Consider the following 20,875-nt stretch of genomic DNA (forward strand, 5'->3'; position numbering starts at 1 on the left):
ACTTTTCCATCTGAACAGTTTGGTCTGTCTGTATTGTGGAAACTAAAATAGATGACACTTACCTGTAAAGAGAATCCTAGGGAGAAGTCTTATGTTATTGGCAGAAGACAACTTGATTCTGTCTCATGTCCTCTCCTACCCCTTTTTCCCCAAATCATTCTTTTTCTAAATGTTTATTTTTAAATTAATTAGTTAATCTGGCTATGCTGGGTCTTAGTTGCAGCGTGTGGAATCTTTAGTTGAAGCATGCAGACTCTTAGTTGCCACATACAGGATCTAGTTCTCAGAGCAGGGATCGAACCCGCCTCCCCCACTCGCCCCCACCCCTGCAGTGGGAGTCTCAGCCACTGGACCACTAGAGAAGTCTCCCCCAAATCATTCTTAGAATTAATTTTTTAAAAGTTTTCTGCAATGGGTCAGTTTCAGCTGTATTTATTTGGTAAATATTTAAAGGCAATTTTTATTTGTGGGGACTTTTCTTCTTGCCAGTTTGTCATACAGGTGTCATCTTTCATTCACCAAGCCTTCATCCATTGGTAAGAATAATCCTTGTGGGTGGCTGTTCATAAGGTCTTTATCACCCAGGGATGTTGTGTGTGTAGCAGTGGAGATGCTTTGGTGATGCTTGTAACAACTGATGCTTGTAAACAACTGATAAACAAGTATGAATTAGTTCCAGGTGACCATATGAATAATCGATGATGATAAAACTTCTGGAGTCTCAGCGAATCCAAGATTGGGTCTAAGACAGAATGTTGCGCATGAGGAGGGAGTTTAACATATGTGCACTGAATGGTCTGAGTGCTGTGCCAGCAAATGACACAGCCTGTGTACTGCCCCCAGGTGATCTGCACGTGTCCTCAGGAATTTAACTGTACGGCTTCTTTGAGGAAGGAACAGGAGGGTGGAAGTGTATGACTGTGAATAATAAAAACGCCACACAATGGTTTTCACAGGAAGTTCATAGGAATGCAGTGTAAGGAATTTAAAAAGCAAAATCCCATTTGGATTTACTCCAAGCCCTATGACTTCAGAGATGGAGGAATTCTTGATGACTCATGGCTAGAGTCCCAACTTGTTATTGACCAGTGTGGAGTTGTTTTTCCTTTCACCGTTAGCCCTGAACCCATTGCTTGCTTGTTTGTTGGTTTGTTTGTCTGAAGATCTGAAAGCGGTTTGCAGATTCAGACAGTGCAACTTGAGACACTTAAGGACACAACAGCAAATTACCATCTTTGGGTCATACATTTGGCGCTAAGCTTTTCAACTGGGAGAGGAAAGAGATTTGGTCAAGATCAAGTATACAGGTTCCTAGACAACATAGAACTATCCTGGGTATAAGCTCGGGCACACAAACCCTTTTATCACTCTAGAGAATGTGCCCAGAAAGCTCCTTTGTCTTAGGCTAAGTTTAAGGGCAAGTTTAATTTTGATGTCACCACTGTAGCGTGTCCCTTCAACTTTCCAGCCTTAAAGAGACTCATCTCGCAACCTGACGGTAATTGTTCATAGTGTGGGTGTCGTGAGTTGGTGGCCTTCCAGTAACTCACTTTAGAGCCTTTTATTCTTCAAACTGGTTGTTATACAATGGTGGGAGGAGGGCAAGCTGGAACTGATTGCTAAGTGAAGTTATAAATATAATGCTTAGCTGGCAATGAAAGGTGAAGGTTCTAAGTGAGATAATTTTTGAGAGTCCATTTGATGTTCCTCTAACTCTTTAAAAATACTCTAACTTTCATGTGGCTTCCTCACTGTTGAAAGTTTAAAGTCGGCTCTCAGACCCTGGGGGCAAGCGTGTTCTCATCAAGTGTGGTCTTGTCTTCCTCTTTATCAGCAGGGGGAGTATTTGACTTAAATGGTGGAGGCTGTTCAACTCAGAGACGTGTGCCCCTCACACCTGGGCTTCCTCGGTTTATTTGAGGTGATGGGTGAAGGTCCAGAGCTGTTCTTGCTGCCGGAACAGCACATTTTATCCCGAGACTTTAATAAAATAAATGAATGGAGGCAGAGGACTGGGAAACACACTTGAAGGAGGGAAGTGCCCCTCAGGTCAGAAGCCAAGGTAAACAGTCCTTGTAACTGACAAGTAGGCTTCCTGGAAGCCACGGACCAGCAGGAGAGGGTGTGAAGTGTGACCCACAAGTACCGTTTCCAGCTGGATAGCTAGCCTTGTTGCTCTGAGTCCGGAAAAGGGACCTCACAGAGCTGTGAAAAATCGGTTTCTTGAACCGGACTCTTACTGGCTGTCCTGCCTAGAGCCACACGCAGTGACAGCACTTGGGGGGAAAGTTTCATGCTCGTGCCAGAGAAAGCAGGCAGGTAGGGCTCTCTGAGGAGTAGAGACTGACTCGTCAGTGACCTAGGGAAGCCTTGCAGGGGAACCAGTAGACTGGCAGCGGGCAGTGGGCAGGCTACACATGTGCCTGTAATTTAGGGTTAATGGAAGCTCAGACCTGTCTTTTGTTCCAGTAGAAAACTGTCATTGCGGTGGACGGCTGTGCACACATTGCAAATGACATGTGCATACACATCCACACATGCAATGCACAGACGTGTAAAAAGATTCCTCCTGGGGTCGGTGTTCTTGTCCTGGTAGTCTGTCTCTTATGTCCATTTCTCTGTGATGATAGCGTTTTCTTCTAATTGGAGTGTTAGGTTCTGTTAATTGTAACAGAAAAAAATTCTGTGTGTGACCATTATTAATCTATACAGATAAACACATGTAGATTGACTCCTAAGCAACTTACATAGAGCTGTGGGCGTCTCGCTTCTGTGCCCTGTCTTCTGCAGTTAATAAGGTCCTCATCAGATCTGTGGTGGCTAATGTCCTACCCTTGCCCTGTGTCGAAAAGGTTAGACCATCAAAAGGACTGATACGGAAATTCCCTAGAAATTGTCATACTCAGAGATTCTTGGAGCTTAGTTACATGTGGGAAAAGGCCTTGCCTTGTAAAAAGAGACCCAAATCCCTTTAATGATCAAAAGTGTTACCTAAATTTCCTCTCTGTAGTTGGTATTTCTTGAACATCTTATTTCCCATAACTAAGTATTCTCCTTGAGGCCAAATACTAGGTGCTCTCCCTTCTTTTTAAGAAAACTATTATAAAGGTGACATAGCTTTACTAGACAGTTTGGAAAACAGAAGAGAAACAGTGACCCAAAATACTCATTTTCCAAGGACAATCAGTTGTGTGTTTTTATATATATATCTTGTATAGTCTTCCTTTATATGCATATATTTTTGTATCCTACACCTTACATCTTGCTTCTTTCCACTTAAAACTGTCTGGTCTCTCTCTCTCTCTCTATATATATATATATACACACACACACACACACACACACATATAAATCACATCTCATATCTTCTCTCCACTTAAAGTTACACCAAATGCATCTTCCTGTGTTGCTACATAGTCTCTATTGTTATGTCAGCAGATTAATCCAGATGTACCGACTGCAGCTTTCTACTTCACTGCCTCTCCCCAGGACAGTGTAAGAGGCAAGAAGGGAAAAAAAATCGGCATTCAAGATGAACTTACAGGAAAATTCTGTGTAGTCTCAATTTGTTTTCCTGAGTGCCTGGGCTCTCCAAGCAGATGCCCATGATTGTCCCCTGTCCCCTTACTAATGATCTGACCTCTTGTGTCTGGGACTTGTGGTGTGAGTTCTGTGGCCCTTCATTGTTCTGTCTTAGATCTTTGCTGCCACCAGAACTGTACTGACTCTGAGGACACTGAAGCTCTGTAAGGACTTGTAGGGTTTGTGCAAATAACCAGCCCACTGGGTAGAGACATTTTAATTCTGTTGCTTTTTGGTAGTGCATTATTGGATTACAAATGTTTACTTAGTATGAAAAATGGATATAATTAACTATGCCCTAAATAGGGACTAGATATTTACTCCAAAATTAATTTACAGCCTTTGTGCTTTGCATGCATGTGACATATGTTCTTGTTACCGATGTTACCAATGATTCTAAGGATTTGAAATAGTTGCCTTCTTCCACCAGAAGACTAGGAGTTAACCAGCAAGGCACACACATAACACTTCAAAAAACTTGGATCATTTTTGCAATTAAGTTTGTTGAAATTTTATCAGGGAAACAGACTTTTTTCCCTTGTATTATTATTGATGATACAATATTAAAAATGGTTTTTACAATTCAGATGCCAGTTTTACATTCAAAAGGGACAGATATTAATGTTTCAGATTCATTTCTGTAATTTTTTAAATTAAAACACAGGTTCTCAGTTGTGCAGACTGTGCAGAATCAAATCACCAGGCTTCAGATAGATTTTATATAAATTCCAAGTGCTTCTTAGATTATCAAAAGGAAGACCTAAATTGTATTACCTCTTTAATATTACAGTTTCTGAATCATAAGTCTTTGAAAGTTTGTGACTCTTCATGATGTCTACCAGTCAACATACTTCAGTCCAGAGAGCACTGGACTTAGCTCACCTGACTTCTTGTCGGTTGGAGAAAGTACCTGTTCAGTCTTCTTTAAGCCATAGCATACAGCAAAGCAGTGCATGTACACAAGTCGAATTTAATAAATACTTTTTGTATTGGCATACTGATTTAAAATAAGAGTACACCTTGTATTGAAAAAGTAATTTGAGGGTGAAATCGCATCACATGTAATAGTTTAACCGTGAATATTTGTGGAATTTTAGTTCTTTCATGAGACAGTAACATTAAAGCCAACAAGTGTGTTGTTAAGGTTTTTTCAAATTAAAGCTCAAAGTTTAATAGATACTTACATTCAACAATAATAAGCAAATAATTTGACATCTGCTACCACCACCAACATATGTGTATTGAAATTGTGTCTCCAGGATGAATATAAAGAGGTGTGGGAAGGTGACCGCTCTTTGGAAAAAAGTGTGAGACGGGGGAAGGTGCCAGCAGCTCCTGTTGTAATCAATTTATAAAACTTTATTTTGAAAGTGGGAATCAATAGATTGCCTCCAGTGCTGAACAGTTAATCATTAATCAGTTGGTCTTTATTATGAACCCAAACTGCTTATATTTTCTTTTCAGAACCTTCCTAATAATGTGATTGCAAATGTTTAAATCAATGGATAATGAAATTGACGAGTGTGTTCCTGGTCCCATGGTAGAGAGTGGGCCTCTGTGTGTTCAGAGGAATGTTCCAGCAGCGGCTGCGGGCAGGCGCAGGGTCCCTGGGCTGTGCTTCCCTGCTCACGGGGCCCTGGAGCTTGGCCAGCTTGGGTGAGGGGGAGGACGAGGAAAGGTTTGGGTTTGAGAGCCCTGAGTTTATTTCTGGCTGTTGAGATGTGAGACTGTGGGAGCAGTCATAAATAGAGTTTGAGGGAGGTTGTAGACTCGGAGGTTCTCGCCAGGGTAAGTGCTGGATGGATTTGTTTATGGATGGGTCTGTTTTTAGCGGCTTCACGCTTTCACCTCTCAGAGTTGGTGCTTCCAAGCAGTGAAGCTCAGTGTCTGGATCCCATTGGTATGGGTGTCTCAAAAGTCTTCCCCCGGTGTACCAGTCATGGCCACTGCGTTCCCTTTCTTTCTGCAGTTGCAGTGAAGTAACTTCCTGACCTGTCATGAGACTTTTTAATTTTTTTAAATAATGAATTCCAAGCGCCGCATACATCGCATTGGGGCAGGAGTGGGGCGGGGTGTGTATGCGAGGCTTTCTGGCTCTGTGTGTATCTGGGTGTATGTTACCGTGTACAGGGGCACCCTGCACTCCCCGGATCTTTGGTCTCCTTGTGATCACCGCTTCCTCCTGTGCAGGCTCTGAATCCTTTTCCGCCGCTTCCACCCATGTGGGTTCAGGAAGCCTCACTCCCGTCCCGGGCCTGCCCTGGGCCAGCCCCGTCCGGCGCACAGGTGCTCTCTGCTGCCGCGAGCTCGGGGACACTGCCCAGCCCGCCCGACCACAGCCCTCCTCATCCTGGGGCGGCTCGCCTGCCTGCGGTGGTGGCGCTGGCCCGGCTCCCGGGGCCGGCCCTGCCTCCTCGGCTCTGTTGCTTGCTCACCAGACCGTGAATCACCCTGGACTTGGGGCATTTTACCCGCCTGAAGGGCTCACAGGCATTGCCAGGCTGCTTTAGGGCTGCGGTCTTCAACACTGCCCAGAGGAAATGACTTCTCAGGAGAAATGTAGATAATAAGCTCCTTAAGGAGAAACCATGTTTTATTAATGAGAGGCAGTATTGTATACTAGAGGGTGTCCTCCTGGCTCTGAAGTCAGTTCATTGTCCCGCCCAGCGACTTGCCTGGTGCATTATCCTGGCCAAGCCACTTGACCTCTGTGTGCAGTTTCCATCTGTAAAATAGGATTGTTCTGAGGAATCCGCAGGGTGTTAGGGGGAATGACTTAAGTTGACTCATTTGTGTAAAGCACTTGAAGAGTGGCTTATACATAGTAAGTGCATGTTAAATGTCATTTTCTCTGAACACCGTGGTTTATACATAATAGGTGCTCATTAAAGATTTTGTTGAATAGTTGTAACATTCAGAAGATGGAAAAATTATTTCCTCATCTCTTGCCTTGAAAGTAGTAATATTTGGTTGCAACAAAACATTGTAGGCATGGAGACATTTATCCTATGGTTGGGAATAGGGTAGCAGAATGTTCCAGATTCATTATCAGTAACCATGTGCCTGTGATTTGTTCATCAGACCTAACATACTCAGTATGGCAGAAGTTTGATTCCTGTTCACAGGCTCCCAAGGTAATTTTGAAAGGGCAAAACAGCTTAATCAGGTGATTTGTTTCCAGTGAGCATTGTTATTGGAAGGTTTCAGACTCCAGCATATTTGTTAGCTATATTGAAACAAGGCTGTGTTCCCTCTTTATGGGTTCACCTCTACATTCTAACGTATGTTTGCTTTTGAGGTGGAGATGGGTAGCACGGTGCCCTTTCATTGAATAGGTTCTTGCTTCTTTGTAGCCCACCCAGCGCCTAGCGTGGGGCCTTGAAAGTGGCAGTTGCTCAGTAAAGAATGTTTTCAGTTAATAAGTAAATCATGGGACATTCTTCTCTCCGTTACATCACACCAGTGCCTGGAAGGTTCCTTTTAGGAGGCTTTGTTTATGATTTTACCCTTAGGCAGTTGCTACCTGATATGAGTGTTTCTGTCTTGCTGTTGGGGTATTGAATTGAGGGCTTTTCTCAGAGTTACTGCTCATCTATCATGAGAGGAATGAATGGTCTCCACATAAAACCTCAATGAACTGGTGGGAAGAAGGGCACGGTCACTCATCTTTGATGAGGCGTCTGGGCCTTACTCAGGATGAAGATCACAGCTCTAATAGAAAGAGGTGAGTCATGGTTTTTTAAGTTAAGAAAGTTGGTTTTAAAAGTTTATGCTGATAATATTTGCTATGGTGAGAACTGAAGAGTATATATCCTTGTGTTCTCTTTGTAGGGACAGTGATCACAAGGACAAGAGCTTTTGACCCAGGACCTAGAGATTACAGTTTGGAAAAGATGATTTCAAAATACCAATCATACCCATAAAGGTGACAAGAACATAATCCTGAAGTCCATTGTCAGTGGTTTATGAGTGCTTATTTCATTCTAAAACTATTTATGGATTCAAAAAACGATTTATGCAACAGGATTGCAACAGCCCTTTTTCTTTATGAAGAAATTGGAAGAGCTTTAAACAAACATACTCACATACTCATTCAAACCAAAAAGCTTGCCCTGCCTTTTAAAAATGCCATTTCTGTTGTCTGTCGTCATTTTTTAATCATGGTCCCTCTCCCCATTTTTTTTTTTTTTTTTAATGTCTCATTGTGTTCCAAAAAAAAATTTTTTTAACTGTTGAATTCTCCCTTGGTACCCAACTTCAAAAAAATAAATTTATTCCAATGTAGATGCGTGTAGTATGGTTCTTGTATGGCAGGATTATTTCACAGGTGAATCATCTGGATTCATGGTTTTTATAAAAAGAACAGGAGTGTGTGATTGCCTTCCCTCTTTCTCTCTGTCACCCATATTGACGCGGCCCGTTTAAAACCTGGTCTTCATGAAAGGATGCGCTGTGGGCCTCCTGACTGCTTCTGTGGCAGCTTCCCCTGTGTTCCTGTGTGGCCGGCAGCACGGGGAGCGCCGTGACGTGCGGCTAGTGCTGAGCAGAACTCTGAACTATTTTCCTATGAAAGGTAGTACCTTCGTGGGGGGGAAAGTCCAGGTTCTGGTTAGTTCCAGATGATTTCCCACACAGAATGCGTACTCTCTCTCTAGTGCTTGGGTCTTAGTAAATAAAGGGAGTGTTCTGTGTTGACTCCTGGCTTGACCAGAAGACATTGATCAGGCAATCTGTTTTTTCTTTTTCTTTTTTTTAACTAAAAGCAATTGCTTAGAGTGAGATGCGTCTGCATCAGGATACCTTTTCACAGGTTTGTTTTTATCATCTTATCCACAGAGTTAGTCTTTGCTGTCAGACTTTACTCATAGGGATTTATTAAAAACTGCTTGGTTTAAAAGGAAAAAAAAAACAAAAAACGGGGAAAGGTAGACAGTTGGTTGAAGTAGTTGGTAGATTTTGACCACGTGGGAGTGTGTTTTCCACAGAGCATATTTTAGAGGCCGAACCCGGCTAACAAAAGCTGTTTATGACTTTGTCTATGACGTGAATGGAAGCCCTCAGTGGAACCTTCTCCACTGATTTCTCCTCCCCACTCTCCTCAGCCCCACATCTTACTTACCTTCCCTTTCGAATTCTGTTCCCATCTGTCGGGTCGCTGATGAGCAGGCTGGCTCCTGACCTGAGGAGGCTGCATGCCAGCCCTGCACGCCCCATCCTCCAGGAGAGGAAGTCACCCTGACCATCCCCGGGAGGGTTAGGCGTCCCCAGGCCCGGGCTGGAGCCGGCTGGTTTCCTCCATTCACACAGCGACCGCGCTGGCCCGCGGCACCTCGCTCCTCCTGGCCCTGACTGTGCGGTGGAGCTTCTGTGTCCGAGGCCCGCAGCAGCACCGGGCCCCAGGCTTCCTGGTGCCCCCGGCGCGGGTGGCGTCGGGTCCCAGCACGCTGTGGCCTGGGATGCAGAGGGTGACCTCGGTGGATGCACATCCAGGAGCCTGGTTTCTCCCTCGGCCCTGCAGAAGTGGGGAAGCCTTTAAGGCAGGGCTTGAGGGCTTGAGTTGAAACCCAAGGGGCCCAGAGATCACAAGAAGGACATGGAGTGACTCTGGGAGATGCGGAGTTGGAGGCCGAGGAATCCAGTATTGCCAGAGGAGAGTTTTGCTTTGGGAGGTTAAAGAGGTTTGGTTGCCCTCTGAATGAGGATGGCATTCTATTTGTAGCTGGAAGTACATCAGACCTTGAAATGTCTGAGGCCGAGAACCGTTGCTGTAGCAGGGATCAGAATCACAGGCTTGGAAGGGCCCTTGGAAAAGCGTCTCTAGGCCAGCCCCCTCATTTTACAGATTAAGGAACTGAGGCCCAGCTTTTTATGTTCTCTGACTGCGTTTTACCGTTTCTGCTACTCCTGCCTCTTCCAAGCCCTGCGAGGTTGAGGGGCTCTTTCTTGCCCACTCTGGAGGGAGCTGTGGTACTCCCTCCCACCCCCGACCTTGGCCTCAGGGTAACGGGCACAGCGGCCGAGTCAGCCTCTGCGGAACAGTTCTCTCCCCGCCCGCCGCCCTGCCCCACCCCTACCCCCCATGCAGGAATCCCAGCCCTCCCTGTGGGGGTGTGAAGCCACTGGAATGTGGCACTCTGACCCCTGGCAGTGAGTGTCCTGGATGGACCTGGCCTGGGAAACAGGAAAGACTCAGGGGAGGGGTAGCCTGCCCCGTGGCCTTGGGGTGGGACGGAGGGAAAGGAAGTGCTGGCCAGCACTGCCTCCCCACGTAGACCCAGCCGGCTCCCCAGCGCGGGAGAGCAGGTGGCGGGGCGCTGTGTGGAACTGAACCGGCGGGCTTCCTGAGTGCTGGACCAGGGCTGCGCTGCTGGAGCACGTGGGGCCAGGAGGAAGGGGTCTGAGGGAGAAGGGAGGGGCAGATCAGCATGCAGAGGAGACTCCTAGGAGCTGGTGGACGTGAGGGTGGCAGACGGAAGGAAGGGACGTCCAGTCTCCGTTCAGACCAGACACAGTCTCACTTTAGAAACCAAATATGTCAGAAGGTGGGAAAGACCCCTCTGAAGAAGCCACCGCCTCATTTGGAGACCCTGGAGCTTTTTCACATGCTCTCTTTTTGCAAGACAGAGTTGGTAACCTGGGGAGGGGGTTGCTGTCCGTCCAGGTGTGAGATTGATTGGCACTTAGTCATCCCTTTCTGGTTCATGTCAGTAGTGATGGATGCGCGCCTTCCCTCTCCCCCGCCCCCCTCCTTTGCACACACTCTGGTCCGTTACCACCTTCGAAGAGATTTTCAGAACCACGAGGCCCAGCTGCAGTGATGGTGTCTGCACCAGCTCCTTGACTGGCCCTGGGATAAGCGCACCTCACATCCTCCACTCCCTCCCTATTAAAGCGCCATGCGGGATGCGCAGCAAGGGCTTGAGATGCCCCGTGTGGGCCCTTGTGAAACCAGGAGCATTGCACAGTTGCCAGACTGCTCATGAGCTCTGCCAGGATGGCAGGCCAGTTTTTCATGGGCGGGGGGCAGTGTTTGCAATTAAATTCCATGCTCACGGGAAAAGAATAGAATTGAGAGGTGGCCAAGTGTCTCTGCAACACCCGTTTAAGAAGAGAACCCTCCTGACTGCCGCCATACCTGAAGGGGTTGGGTTTCCTTTGCAGCTGGAATCTCTCCAGGCTGAGTCAGTTCGTTCTTCCCACGCCCAGGGTTGTCTTGAATGATAATTAGTGTTCTGTGGTCCCACACCTTCTGCTGAAATGAGGGTGCTCGTGTGGGCTTTCTCAGGTGACATTGTCCAGAGTCCTGGGAGTCGTGGCCCTGAGGCTAAGTGGAGGTGTCTTGGTTTTCAGACTCACTGGTCCTGCAAAGCCCAGGGTATGTGGCACCTTTCCTCCACCTGACTGATACCAGCCGCCAGGTGAGACCCATGGGATGCTGCAGGCAGTGCAGCGGGTAAGCAGGCCAGCGCCTCACTACTCTAGGTGTGCATCTTAGGACTTCTCTGAGAATGCAGCAGTCCTCTAAACTTGAAAGTTTAAAGCAACAGAATTATTAAAGAACATGTTAAGTGCTTGTATGTAAGTTCAAAGCTATGTATCTCTGTATATTCTAATCCTTTGAAAATTGGTGATCCTTATTAAATAGGATATGGATTTGAGCAGAGCATCCTTTGGGAATGGTCAACATTTAAAGTTTCCTTTCTATCCTAATAACCATTGGTTCTTGAAAGGTATCTTGAACCTAATAAAATAGACAATAAATTTTAACCTTTCAGGTAGGAGTTAAGGTAGATATATTTCCATCTATTCCAAGAAATTATGAGTTTTATCATTTGAACATTTTTTTGATGCTTCTTTTACTCTATAAAGACTAACTTTGAATAGAATAACATTACAGAATCGAGATCTTGCAAAATCCACCTACTTAACTGCATGTGGGAATACATGCTGTTGTAGCATGTGGAAAAAGGACTGGGTGATTCATGTGGGTTTTATTTATGTTTCATTTTGGTAGCAAATTAGTTATTCTCTATATGTGTATGTTTATGCATGCATGTGTTTAAATTTGAAATGCAGAAAGAAATTTATCAACTTTTTTTTGACTTTGAAAGAAAGTTAGTTTCTTTGCAATATTTTAAAAGACCAAAATGGTACTTGCTTCCTAAGCCTCTGGTAGTCATAAATTATTATAAAGCTTATTCTTTTGCAGTTAAAACATTCCAGAAAGATATGAAATATAAGTGCATAAGGATCGAAGAATATAAGTAAACCTGAATCTTACATACCCACAGAACATCTTTAAAGCTGCTACTCCCCACCCTACCGCCCCCTCTCCCCACATGGGATATTGTTAATAGAGTAGTCCACTAGTCCAGTCTCCCATTCACTTTCACCATTTATCAAGTAAGGATTGGGATCCTACTCAGCATAAAGTGGCTATAGAAATAAGAGAGACACAGTCCCCCACTCCCCCAGCAGCTCAGAATCCAGCTGCAAACACACAGCTGCAGTGTCTTTGGGTAAGTGAAGTGGGAGGGAGAAAATCAAGTTAACTTCAAGGAGAAGATGTTTAAGCCACACAGAGGAGGATGGTAGCAGATTTCCAGCTAGTGTAAGAAAGCTGTGCCTCGCAGAGGGGATGGAAACAGAATAGTCAGAATTGATTTAGTAGGTATTTATGGAGGACCTACTGTGATAAGACCTGTTCTAGGTACGGACAACAGAGCTGTGACCAAAAGAGACAAAAATTTCTATCAATCTTGAGCTTTCTGGTAGAGAGGGACAAAATGAACAATATTATAAACAGTGCGTAGGACATGTACTGTGCCAGAGGGATATCAGTCTGTGCAGGAAAATAAAGCCGAGAAGGGGAACAGCTGTGCAGAGGTTTGCAGTTTGAATGGAGTGGTCATGGAACTTCTTGGCAAGTAGTTGAGTTTGATTGGAATCCTGAAGGGGTGGAAGAGTGAATGGGCACGGAAGGGGCAGGGGACGTTCTGGGTGGAGGGGACATAGGTCCCCAGGCCCTGAGGCTTCAGTGCTGGAGGTGAGAGGTGCTGGCCACTCAATAGGGGGTAGGTTACTGGGAGGTTAGTTTGGCCCTGGCCCAGGCCCCATTTATCAGTGTGAGGGGTTAGGCTTGATTCTGGAATCAAATGGGAGCCATTGAAGATGGTGGGGTAGTGTTGATGTCATTGCCAAGACCCCCAGGTCTCAGAACTTGGCATCCATGAGGTGTAGAGGTTCGATCACTACACAGAGGAAACTCCAGTGTTGAGGGAAATGTGCAAATATATTTTTCAAACATGTTCTTAAAATTGCTTAGTTTTTTTTTTTTTTAACTGGTCTTGCTATATTTGCTCGTATGGTCTATTTCACGTGAATCTTAGGGATAAAATCATTCCTGTATAAAACATAGACCTTCCAAGTGATTAATGTTCATTTTTTTACATACCCTAAGGCAAGAGTCCTAACCCGCCCTTCCCCACCCCCACATACACTGCACAGCCTGTGGGATCTTAGTTGCCCAGTCTAACCCATGCTCTCTGCATTGAAAGTGCAGAGTCTTCACCACTGGACAGCTAGGGAAGTCCAAGAGTCCTGTTTTTCATCGCCCCCTTATCTGCGTTTTCTTCTAGGAGGAGAGTTCCAGGGTAAATTTCAAAGACTTGATGACCTTAAGAATTAGTATATCAAAGAGGCCCTGTGTGGTGTGAGATTTCTTAATAGTCCACAGTTGTCACTCTGATTCTCGTGTTTTTTTTTTTTTTTAACCACACCCTACATCTTATGGGATCTTAGTTCCCCAATCAGGGATTGAACCCAGGCCCCTGCAGTGAAAGTGCCCAGCCCTAACCGCTGGACCAACAGAGACTTCTCTGATTCTCATTACTAATTTCGAATACTTCTTCCCATATAGGCATACAGTAGCAATGTGGATTTTAATATTTTTTTAAGAGAAAAGAGATCTGGACATACACATCAAACATTCACTTACAATGAAACAAGGCACATTAAAACAAAAAAGAAAAGAAAAAAGTGTTCATTGAATATTGCCAGCAAATTGTGTTTTGTTGCCAGGACCAGGTAGTTGGAGATCCAGGGAGTTTGTAGGGATGAATAAGATCACACGTAGAAACTTGCCTCACAGAAAAATTTAAGGTTTGGGTGCATGATATTCAGGGATGATATTTCTTTGTAGAATAGTATTGGGAGTTAGTGGTAAGGATCAGTTAGAAATATAATTGTTGGAATCAAAGGTGATCACTCTTTGACTTATCATTTTCTACTTGGTTTACTTTGAAAAATTACTAGGTTGAAGTTCACAGCAGTGCCCAAGTTGATTTATAAAGACATTTCTTTCAAAACAGTTGCTAACTGGTTTCACTAATTCATTATCCTGAAAGGATTCCTTAATGCTACTTACAGATCATTACACCTCTGAGAAATCATTACTTTCGCCTCAGGAGTATTGCTTTATGTGGAGGCATTATTACTTTCACAAGGAAACCCTTGTTTCCTGGATGATAGAATAGTTGAGATCACGTTCATGCTGTCAGGTTTCCAGATGTTTCCAAAGGCACCAGCAACACCATCGTCTTGGCTGAGAAGGTGTCGGAGGCTCTGCTGGCCCCTCGGGAATGACCATCGGCCACGGACCGTCATGTTCACTTGAGATGGGCTGCTCCAGTGTGAGATGAAAGAGTAACAGTGTTCCTCCATTTCTTTGGGGCTTCCCTTGTGGCTCAGCAGGTAAAGAATCTGCCTGCAGTGCGGGAGGCCTGGGTTTGATCCCTGGGTTGGGCCGATCCCCTGGAGAAGGGAAAGGCTACGCACTCCAGTATTCTGGCCTGGAGAATTCCATGGACTGTATAGTCCACGGGGTCGCAAAGAGTCGGACACGACTGAGGACTTCCACTTCCCTTTCTTTTCCCTGGTGCTCGGGTTTTCTGGACTCTTGGGCTTGACATTTTGCCAGCCCTTGCCCACCTCCCTTCCGTTTTCTTCAGTTCCTCCTGTTGTCTGCTTGTGTGGAGGTCTGTGGAAAGCACCTCGTAAGGCCCTGGGCTCAGGAAATGTTAGCTGTTACCAGATTTGACTGAAGGGGTGGGACGTGTCGCGAGATGTGTTTCATTATCTGTGACAGGTGTTCAGCTAGTATAATGAAACATTTGTAGCCCTCAGAGTGCTTATTTTCATGCTCATTTTGTTGTTCTTGTTTGAAATTCTGGTCACATTTCTTCTTTTCCCTGTTGTGCTTTATACTTTTGGGTGAGTACAGTCGAGTAAAAATGGCATTCCCATATCTAGTCTTCTGTTTGATTCTTGATCATTTGACTAACAGATTTTAGGTTGGAGCATACATTAATATTTGTAAAGTGGTACTGTGTATCATTCATACCCACAAGTACCTTTCTGACAAGAAACGTTAACTTGTGTCATATTATCTAATATGGTCATGATAGACAAAAGTGGTAGGAAGGGGGATAACAAGAGTTTATTATTATTTAAGTTATTATTTATCCGATGTTGATTGAGGAATATTACATTCGTTCACCGTTCAACCGTTCACCGTTTACCTTTCAACGCGTCACAAATATTTATTGATATTTGGAAGTATTGAGTAATAAAATGTTGAGGCTGAAAGAAAACTTGAGTCAGTCTTAATGTTTCACAGGAAATGTTTTCAGTATTAATGTTTCAGCAGAAAAACTGGGATAAAAAGGTGTTTCTCAGTTATTTTTGAATCATTGTCTCTCTTTCCTACCACCAAACTTACTTTCCAAAAACGTTTGGCACTTTGTTGAAATTCAGGTCCTCCTGTTCTGTTTATTCCTTCTGCAAATATTTATTTTGCTAAGCTACTATTTGCAAGCCCCGTAATAGCCCAACGACAAAAAGAACCTACTTTTTCTGGTGGAGATGAGATGAGCAGTTTCATTATACTGCCATAGATGAAATAATTCTAATGGATCTGTAATAGAACTCCTACAGAGGAGGTAATTCTTGATTTAGTCCATATAGCGCAGATGAAACCTGGAGAAAGTATTAAAGATTAAATAGGAGCTTTCAAAGCAGGTAAAGAGAAACAGCTTTCTTAGCCAGAGAGAATGGCTTTGCATAAGCCAGGGGGTCACTAACAGTATGGGTCCTTTGGGAGCACGGCATTCTAAAGTATTGCTGCAGTGAGTGGGGAAGAGTGGGAGCAATGAGGGTGAAGAGGTGGCCTGCGATTAAATCTAAACAAGGCTTTGTGTTCCGTGCCAGAGACTTGAACGGCCAGATGTTGGACTTTATTTGGAAATTGCTGTTTCTGGACTCCACATCCTTAAGAAGTTTGATAGGGCAGTTCTTATAAACACCCTTACTAGGTGTTATTTACACCAAAGCGCTTCTGTAGGAGAATAAAACACTGTGACCCAGGTGCCCAAGGGATAGCTAATCATCTGGCTTAAAGGATGACTTTTAGAGAATTGAGATGAAGAGAGGAAATGTGAAAGAATTAAATACTTCCCCAGGATAATTTTTCCCTCAACTAAGATATATTCATTTGTAAGTAACAGTGCATTAATTAACAGTACCAATATTCTTTAAAGCTGGTTAAACAAGGAAGTTACATGTTTTAGTGGACATTCATGCTCAGAGAAGCCTGTGTGGCTTAATAATGGCATGTGCCTGACCAGAAGGTCTAACACCGCACAACCATGGGCTAGTGGAGAAGGCCTAAAGAGTTCCTTTAAAAATACTGAGATTCAGTCTCAAAGTAGAAGAAATGTCAGGGGTTGAGTTCTACACCATTGGGTTCAGTCAGACTAGTTGTAGCTAGGGAAGAGTTTCCTTGAGTATTGAAGTATCTTGTTTTGATTATTTAAAAAAATTTCAAAAATGTAACCATTTAATGTCTGGCTTTGAGTAACTTCCTGGTAAAACCACCGAAGAGAAACCAATTAAAAAAGGTATTACTATATGTCCAAGTACCTACCTGGATGAGGTAACATGCATAGATGGGACTGTTAGTCATAAACCATTTATGAGATATCGTAATAATCTTTCTGAAGAATCAGTTTTTATTATGTTAATCACCCCTGTTGCTTTTATCTCTATTGCATTTTCTCCATATATTATCTTTGTCTCTTTTGATTTGCTTTATTGCTCTTTTTCTAATTTCAATTGAATGCTTAGTTCATTTTTTTTTACCTTATTTCCTGTGAAATTTCCCTTTAAACACTGCCATAACTGTGTCCCATCAATATCAACATGTGCCATTTCTATTGCTCTTCATTTTAAGTGTTTGATGAATTTTCCTATAGTCTCTTCCCATTAAATAACATTTTTATCATAGAAATTTCCAAATGTATACGAAGTTGAGGCAACTGTGTAGTAACACAGTGCTTTAGTAGTTATCAATTCAAGGCCAATTCTGTTTTAATCTGTTGAGACCTTAGCCAGTAAATCCTCTAGGACTAGATGTGCTGGAAAGGTCCTGCAAAGTGATATTTGTTATATTAAAAGCATCCTTGGTTTGCCTTATGAGGCATAGTGATTGGTTTCCAAACCTTAAACTGGTCTGATAAATGGGAAATTATTTTAAATTTAAATTATGACCCCCATAAGCATGTGGTTCTCTGACACTGTGTCCAGTAAATTGAATTGTACAATTTCAACAAAGGTGCCAGAATTGAGGAAACACAAGGATGAAGTCTAAAGGGACCTCATGGATTATCCATTACACTTCCATATTACTGATGAAATGAATTGGAACCAAGAGGACTAACTGCCTTGCTCAGAGTCAGTCTAATGACAGAACTAAGGTGTGATTCCCTCTCCGTGAGGACAGACCTCTGGGCTATCTGCTCTTCCACTTTAAATTGAGGGTAGACAGGCCCAGCTTCAGGCAGGACTGTGAGATAGGGTTGTGTTCTGCAGCCTCGAGCTCTCTTTTCCTCGTCTTGTTTCATGAATTCCTTGTTTCCAGAGATACTGCTTATCTTCTCTTAAGTTCTTCTCTGTCTCCACCAGCTTTCTATTATCAAAAAGGAAATTATCCTTTCCTTAATCTTTTTCTCTGTCTCAGGATTCCTAGGAACATTTTATTCACATACTTGGTATGATTTTGCTTAGAGTGGTGGGAAACTGTACTGTAAACTCCTCTTTCCTAGTGTTTTAAATTCTTAGTACCTTCCTTGTTCAGTTCTTGATTTTTAATAGAATACCAGTAACTGTTTGAGGAATGAATGTTTGAAAGGAAGGATGAATGAATGAATGACTTTACAGGGCTATAGTTCCTCATCTGATAGTTGTATTGCTGTGGTGTCTGACAAAAGTTACAGCAATGGAACCTTTACTTTTCATTCACAAATGTTTTGCTATAAATTCATTTAGTCAATTGAACCAGCATTGTTTTTCGAAGACTTCCGTACTTGAACATAATACGAATCAATGGTCATGTTTGCTTGTTACATATTTATAGAAGTTTGCATTGGTTTAAGAATCTTTCAGAAAAAATTGTGTGCATATTTTAATATTTCCATTGTTTTAAGATTCAGACTTTGTCCACTCTGGTACATAGCTACATATGCCTAACATAGTTTTATTCTGTGAAAATGCCTGTAAAACAAATGTTTATAGCGTGAGTCGTTTCTGTTGATAACCATAATTTTGCCCTTCCTGCTTTGCGCCGATTGCAGCATGCAGAAGAGGGAGAGGGAAGCACCAGCATTTGGAACAGAACGCCGTAGGCTGGAAGGAGAGAGAATGAAAGCTTGCCGTGTTAGATTCCTCCTCAAGCAGAACAGAATGCCTGATAACAGCCAGCCAGGAGCTGGGGGAGTTAAGAACAGCAATTTTACGTTACAACAGAGTTTCTAGGCTGGCATGGAAAGAGATGCCAGTATTAGCTATTTGCATCTTACTGTAGCCACAGGGATATGTGAACAGCTGGAGAATTAATCTGATATATATTCCCGGCAGCCTCTCTTCTGCCAACAGAATTCCATTACTGTGAGCTTCTGAGGGTGTACTATGAATTTGTGTCTTGCTTTTTAATAGCTGCTATAGCGTGTTTCTGGCAAGTGGAATACCACATATGGGGTGCAGTTGTATCTGGATTTGGAGTAAACTACGGCACCCTAAGCTCTCATGAGGGGGGAAAGGTAAGGCTCTGAGTCTTGGACATTTCAGATGAACACGCAGTACTTTGTCCAATATGTGCGGTCATACCTGAAACATTTTTTTCCATGTTAGTGGAATTTCAGACTCCAGCAAGCAGATGGAAAGATATTTTGAAGAGTAGAGAAGTGGAATCTAGGTCCAGTTAGGCCAGGGTTGCCATGGCTGGTTCCTGAGCATAGAGTGGATATAACCCCCGAGGCAGGCCACAGTCCATGGGGTCACAACAGAGTTGGACACGACTTAGTGACTAAACAACAACTGCTGCTTCCCAGATCTGGGGCTGGAGGAGGCTCCATACATCTTCCAAGATTCCTCCTCTTTCACATCCTTTTCCCCTCCCCTACCCTGAGGATCACAGCTCCTTTCTCACTAGCCTTTGCACTTGGAATCTGTTATATCAACTGCGGGAAGAAGGAATTTCAGGCATCATCAAGAATGTTGGAAAGTAGTCCGTGAAGCAGAAACGCCAAGTCCAGAATAAGACTGAGGGTGGCTGTTGGACGTACAGGTGTTTTAAGTGTTTCTGATTGGGCACCCCATGTACACTCTTAAATTTATTTATTTTTTTTTGTAAAATCATTCATTAAACTACAGAGAGCTATTGGGGACAATAGGGATGGCAGGTTATGCAAAACCTATGGAACTGCATACACAGAGGATAAATATAAACAATAAAATCCAAATAAAGATCCAGACTCAATTAAGCCACCCTTTACATTTGCATCTGGGCTCTGGCAGCCCATCTCTGCAGCCTCACACACTCCTGAGTTCATGCTGCTTCCTCCAGGGGGTATCCTCGCAGATACTTACTCTGAATGGAGACTGGTTTCATCAGAATTAAAGATCCAGGGGTAGTTTCTTCATCATGATTTTCAAACACAGGGGAGAATATCTCTAGCTTTTTCATTCACAACCTCCCCAGACAGTTGAATGTAGTGAAAAGTTCAGCCACCAGAGCAGCCATTTTTTGCACTAGAGGAAGAAATTTAAATGAGATTATAAGATTTTCTTAACATATTCATTATGTTAAGCCTTTTCCTTTTATTGTGAGAGAACTTGCTCCTGATCTTTTTATAACATTAATGTAGCATTAAAATCACAAACGAACAGCCCACCTTCTGCTTTATACTGACATCATTTTGTTCCAAATTATAAAAGTCACATTAGAGAAACGTGTTTTTATGATTCAGTAGTAGCTTTTAGGAGAAGAGGTACGCGATGTCCTTTTGTTAGTTCTTAAACCTGGCTCCTGTGCTGTCTTGGCCTAAGTGTCCCAATGAGGCATGCTTTTTAGACCAACAGTTCTCGAAGTGCGGCCTACAGACCCCTGGGGGCACCCCAAGAGGCCTTTTCAAGTAGTGCATGAGGTCAGAGTTATTTTCACAGTAATACTAACATATTATTTGCTTTTATTCTGTGTGTCAACATTTGCACTGTGGTACAAAAGCAATGCTGGTGAAACTGCGGACATCTTAGCATGATGAGGCTGTGACCTCAAACTGTTAGTCAGTTCCTACCATGCAGTTGCAGTAAATTAATACTAATAACCAAGGAAAAAAATCAGTCTCCCTTAACAATGCCCTTTATTGAAGTAGTACAAGTTATTAACTTTATTAAGTCTCTTTTTAAAATATTTTTATTTTTAAATTATTTTTGGTTGCACTGGGTCTTTGTTGCTGCGAGGGGGCTTTCGCTGGTTGGAGTGAGTGGGGGCTACCCCCTAGCTGTAATGCATGGACTTCTCATTGTGTGGCTTCTCTTGTTGCCGAGCACAGGCTCTAGGCTTGCGGGCTCAGCAGTTGTGGCACACAGGCTTAGTTGCCCCATGGCACGTGGAATCCTCCCAGATCAGGGATCGAACCTGTGTCCCATGCATTGGCAGGCAGATTCCTAATCACTGGGCCACAAGGGAAGTCCTAATTTTCCTAAATTTCAATTGTTGGTTGCACATCTTATGAATATTCTGTGGAATGAAATGGAAAGTACACATGAAATAACCCTGCCTACTGAAATCCCACAGTTCTCTCGAGGAAAAGTATCACATTGTCTTATTAAACATCCCATTGGAGATGTCAGATTAGCCATAGTTATAACTGACTGTTCGCTAGAGTACTCAAATATT

General features: G+C 43.4%; 1 protein-coding gene and 1 long non-coding RNA gene across 2 annotated transcripts in view; both read left to right on the plus strand.

Annotated features, from left to right (window-relative positions):
- The window catches only part of CRIM1 (cysteine rich transmembrane BMP regulator 1), a 204,455-nt gene that overhangs the window by 15,052 nt on the left and 168,528 nt on the right, over positions 1–20,875 (plus strand). The gene's annotated exons all lie outside the window — the stretch shown is intronic.
- LOC122441561 lies at positions 358–20,437 on the plus strand. Its single transcript, XR_006269391.1, has 3 exons — positions 358–5,370; positions 7,162–7,306; positions 7,414–20,437. It is a non-coding gene; the product is annotated as an uncharacterized LOC122441561 (long non-coding RNA).

The sequence above is a fragment of the Cervus canadensis genome, chromosome 5, assembly GCF_019320065.1.
Source record: "Cervus canadensis isolate Bull #8, Minnesota chromosome 5, ASM1932006v1, whole genome shotgun sequence".
In the NCBI taxonomy this organism is placed as follows: domain Eukaryota; kingdom Metazoa; phylum Chordata; class Mammalia; order Artiodactyla; family Cervidae; genus Cervus; species Cervus canadensis.